Genomic DNA, 5,783 nt, shown 5'->3' with positions numbered 1-5,783 from the left:
ATGGGTGTGGCCCCAGCGCTTGGCTGACCTTCGAACTGTTATAAAAGATTTGTGAGTCTTTATAGGGACATACGCAATCGCACACTACATTCTGACTGTGGCCCCACGTTTAGCTCTAGGACTTACAAGAAAGCTATGGGAAGTCTGGGTGTAGCATTGCGGTAGTCCTCGCCGTACCATTCCGAGGGAAATGTGGTCCTGGAGATGAAGTACCAGGACTTAAAGCTAGAGCTAGAGTATTAGGCTCGGGTGGAAATTGTGTAAATCATCTGTATGGAGTCCAAAGGGCATTAAACAAACAGCCAAGAAGCTCTCTAGGGGGTGTCACTCCTTATGAGGTCCTAGTTGGGACGAGAATGTGGGCTCCTGATCTTGATTGTGAAGGCACAGTGGCCGATGAAAAAGTTTTTTACATCCATAAAGGTTTTGCTGTTTTACAGGACCTGAATGAATCCAGGGCACAACAGAGTAATGTCCAGGTGAAAAGGACCGCCTCTGGGGAAGTAAAAAGTGTCACGGCAAGACCTGTCTGGATACCTAAAGTTGGGGATCTGGTCAGAGAGAAAATAGCAGACAAAAAAGAATTAGGGCCGTCATACAAGAAGCCTTTACCTGTCCTATCAGTTGAAGGAACAAGAACAGTACTTCTGCCACCTCTTGCCGGTAAAAGGAGAAATGTTTGTCTCAATTGACCTGATCAAACCACATTATGTGGCCGATACTGAGTAGTAGGCCACATTGGAGTAACGGACACTTTCCTATCACAACTATACAAGAAGTTCAAACAGAAATATTCATCACGTTTTAAGGGTCACCTGCACGGAATGACGGACTAAGCAACAATGTAATGGAACTCGTTCCTCTTGACACTGAAGCTCAAAATGAGAACAGCACTGAAAGACAAATTTCAATTCGACCAAACACGGATATCTATGTCAACATGCCCCAACAAGAGTAAGCTACGGTTTCCACAAAACCTGCGGAGCTACCGAAAAGTGATCAAACTGCATCTGGCTATTTAATTGACTTTGACAATTTTTCATTAGATCCAAGCGAACCTGAAACGGTGCCAGCCCCAAAAACTCGTCTACAGCGAGTTCATTAATTTTTTTATCTTTCTTAAAAAGATTTACCTTGTATCACCTTGGGTGGAACTCTGGGTATCTATCGGATTACTTTTCTTTCTTTTCTGGATAGGCCTAGTAAGTGTTTTTAGTATGCTTATCAATGGAAATTATCTTCGAGAAAGCTCTGCGGTACAAACAGTGAATGTGATTCTGAAACCGCATCTATCATCACATCATGAAAGGAGAGACCTATCATCAGTGAACTTTGCAGCAGCTCTTATACCTGACGGTATAGTATGGGACAAGGTTGATTACAAAATATTTGGCCCAACCAAACTTTTAAAAACACCACATTTATTTAAAATGTCATTGAGTGATGTCATTACCTCCAGTACATTTCCAGATGATTGGGATTGTGAAACTGTAAATAATATGCTGTCTGATTTAGAAAATATGCTGCCTTTTCTAATAATGAAATGTTAGAAGACACATCAGACTTTGAAACAATGTATTGCTATCGACATTATGGTCATCACTTTCTAAATAAATCTGATAATCCTAGAAATGTTTTCACATTCCACCAATGGGAGCATTGCCTGACACCGCCGAGAAGCATTTCAAAGACATATGCACAAAAATGTTAATATTTTTCAGGGTTTAAGCACGTCCGACACAGCCTCATATTATTAAAAGGTTGCACCAACACCAGCACAGAAAAATATGTTGACAAACACCAAACAGATTTATTCTGCTTCCTTTATTGCCCAATTGTCTGAATAAGGTTTCGACTTATAGAAAGGCACCATAGACTTCACATCTGTCTGGGGAACTAGAGACTGTGAGGTCCAGGGAACAGAGGCACTATTTAGAGCATGCCTTATTACTCAACAAATAATGTTTTTGAATGAAACAGTGCATCAAACAACCTGTCTTGAATTAGCCAGGAATAAAGATTTGAATATACCTCAGTTGCCCAAACCATCACATACTGAGGGTAACTTAACATCACAAGAAGAGGTTATACTAGATGACATCATGCAATACGACAGATCAGACCCCGATTGGAAGGGATGGTTAATTTGGCCCGTAAACACCAATAACTGTCAAGAAAGATTTGTAGGTAAAATAAAACGATTTAGTATCAATAGGCCAGAACTACGCTATGTACAGAGACAACACCCAGGGGTAGTGACATGATATACTGTTGGGAAGTTATGCCTCGATTGGCTAAAGACCTCAACACTCACACAGGTGAAACAACACTTATCCTTACTTACAGAGGATGTGGACCTATGGGATATTTTTTATTAGGTCCTAGGAAACCATGTCACAAATGTTTCTATTATGCTGTCTATAATGAGATTTGAAAAATATCACAACAGGAGGCCGCAGAAAGATTAGGAGAAATAGATGTTATTAATCTAGAGAAAGCTCTAGCGGTGGTTGATAATGGGTTAACAACACTAACTTCCAAGATATGTTCACTGGGCAATATTTTGTCTTCTTCTATCGATGTACTACAACAGGATTTGTCTATATCACAACACGGGCAATCGCAATTGCGTTCTATTATGTTATCAAGCTGGACGCTGCAATCTTTGCGTGTAGGCTATGTGCCTTGGCGTTTCATAAACAGCACATCTCTGTTTTCTTCGTACAATCTGAGAGTAAAACAGATATTAATGGCACAGAGGGGAGTAAAGTATACAATGTAAATGTAAAATGTAAATGTATACTTGTAAAGCGCACTGTTACTCCATCACGCAGTGTCCTGGCGCTGTATAACGCTGGGGAACCCGTCCTGGCTTTCCCTGTGAGATGGTCCCTCGTGGGCACCCCCAAGGTGAAGGCAGGCATCCCTGGCGCTGATAGGGCCGTTTTGGAGATTAAGCAAGCTATTGCCCAGAGTTGCAGAGTGGGACCCATGGTTAGCTTAGGCACCTAGGCGAGAATTATCGAGTCTGTGGACATTGACCCAAGACCCTGCCGCGACAGGAATTGAACCCTGCTCCCGGGCAGACCTCTGCTTCAGGGTCTGCCACTTCTAACCAGTGAGCCACACTTCTCCACAATGCTGCTCATTGAAAAACTGGACAGATTAGCCTTCACAGTGACAGAGTCAATGTCCACAGAATGGTTAATCCATGGCCACATAACTCTTTCGGTCACAACCTTTCAATTCCAATGTTTCCCAGAACAAATGCAGGCAGGCAGATATGAAGAAATGGGCAGGGAATTCATCAAGGAATCTTGGGAATTACCGTACAGATTTTGATGCCGGAGTGGGGAAAAAGAAGTGGTTCTAAGTGGTACTAACTGCGAGAATACTTTAAGTGGATCACTTATATGGCAGGATATAATGCTTCCTGGGGCCTGTAACGGTTTGGTAGCAAACTTGTCCTGTCACTTAAAAGGTGCCCCCAGCTTCCGTGATCACTCCAGTATTCAGACTATTCTCAAATGGGAGTTACTGATGCTGAACGATCAAGGTTGCTGTTGGATGCTTCCGAGCATCGCATATCTGGTAACCGTGAGTTCCAGGGTTACTTGCTGTATGCAAGTATTGTTTCCCCCAACACATACAGTCAGGGAGGCGTCGCTATTGCCTTCATTAAATATTTCATTAATACGGTTTGATACTTTGAGCAGAATGAAAGTCATGCTTATACAGAAATCTGTGCCCTTAGCCTCCGCTCCGTAGACTTTTGATCTTCAAGTAGCTAGGTCTTCAGCAGAGATACAGGCAGTTATACACACAAACTGCCCGTTACATTTCGCATAAATAGTAAATCGTATCTTTAACACGTCTGATATGACAGGCATTGTCCACCTATTTAAGACCATAGGTTCTGGACTATTAAGCACCTTTCAGACGATCCTCTGAATTATACCAAACTTTATACACCCCATATTTGGAAGCATATTTGGAGGGCTGCCGCTGATCCTATTTCCTATAGCAGGTATCCTGATTGTAGTTTTTCTGCTACGCAATGGACATCCCAGTCACCAAGGAGATGGAAACTGTACGCCTGGAAAAATACTGTGATCGTGTGGTACAACTTCTAGGCACTCCTCGCCTAAGGGAACTAAGTGCTTCTTGGTTCTTGTCATTTAGAACAGTCTGGATGGACTGCATCTTACCTGTCCTCCGATGCCTGTTTAGCGGAGACGAATGCTTGTTGGATCTCTGTCTTACACTCCCATCATGTGCGCAACCGGACGTTGATGGTTTACTTGACCCGATAACGGGCCATGTTCTACAGTGTCCCCAGCGTATTCCCATGTTGATGGCGGCATTCCTAGAGCCACCACAGGTAGTATCAACTCCTGTTGGTATAGACACCGGCTCTGACACCCAGGCCTTGGATGGTGCACAGGCTGCCCCAGTACCAGCAGTGAGACAATACGGAAGATCATCTGTGCTCAATTGACATAATCTGCGAGGTGTTATAGGGACCGTTGACTGTGGAGGCAAGCAACAAGAATGTTGCGTCTACCAGCCAGGACACATAAACGTTTGACTCATTTGGCCCGTCGTATGCTGGGAAAAATGTGGCTTTTGAAAAACAATCAGAAAAATTAGAACTCCATTTCAAAATTGACACTTCTTTTGAGCGTTTTATGGCTTTCAAAATGCTTGTAGTAGTTTGGACTATACCTATGAACATATTAGAGCTGTAGCGTAAATGTCAATTTCTAATATTTTCTCATTTTTAACATATTTTAGACCTTTTTTAATGTTTTAAAACAATGTTTTTAATACAATGAGAAACTAATGTTTTATCTATTTGCGTACAAGTATCTAGAAACCTAGTAGTGCGTTTAGAATTTAACTATGTTGTCTATTCGGAAGAGGAGTGGGTGTTCTATTCCATATATAATATAGGCCTCGGTAATCTCATTACCCTTCACTTATATTCTCTCCCTACATTACACTTCTTACGGTTTATAGGGACTGACATTTTACCCAGATAAGACACTGCATTCAGAACGCAGGTTTTCCCTAGTTTGAAATCTCATGCATTATGTATGAGGATTCTTGGAAGCACAGCAGGACTACCATCTCCTGTATAATATCTATGTACAAAGTTCATGCCCAACATCATCCTTAGGCCGACACAGTATCACAGCAAGGTAGGGCCCCTGGGGAGACCTATGAGTATATATACATCACATCTTGCTAAGATAAGACAGAGGAGACCGAGACTTTCTGGTCGACACACTGACCAGAGACGCTGAGGTTCCTGCATGCAGTTGCTCCAGCTCGTAGTATTCTAACATCCCTCGTGGGTGTCCAACTCGAGACTAGGATGGGATCCCATAGTCTCTCGCTTCAGGTAATTGTGTTGACTAAATCCTAGAGGGATTCTTGGCTTAACACCTATACCCATGCTAGGTACAATTAGGTACATCTAGTTAGAGAGGCATCATAGGAGTACGCATCTTTTATCTTGTCTTTTATATAATTGAATGTATTTATGATTATAGTAAAGTGGTAGAACTATACCATCCATTTACCTGTCTAGTACTGTTAATCATTTTTATCTTATACTGTCTAACGGTTGTTGCAGCACATCTATTCTACACCAGAATAACAACTGTTCAATAAATGTTTATTGAAAACGCCCAGCCTGTAACTAACCAATCCACTTATCACTAACACAACCTAAATCCACACCACACTTAACTATATCCCATCCAGAGACACTCCCTGCT

This window comes from Lissotriton helveticus, chromosome 8 (genome assembly GCF_964261635.1).
Source record: "Lissotriton helveticus chromosome 8, aLisHel1.1, whole genome shotgun sequence".
Lineage (NCBI taxonomy): Eukaryota > Metazoa > Chordata > Amphibia > Caudata > Salamandridae > Lissotriton > Lissotriton helveticus.
Note: the sequence above shows the minus strand (reverse complement) of the source record.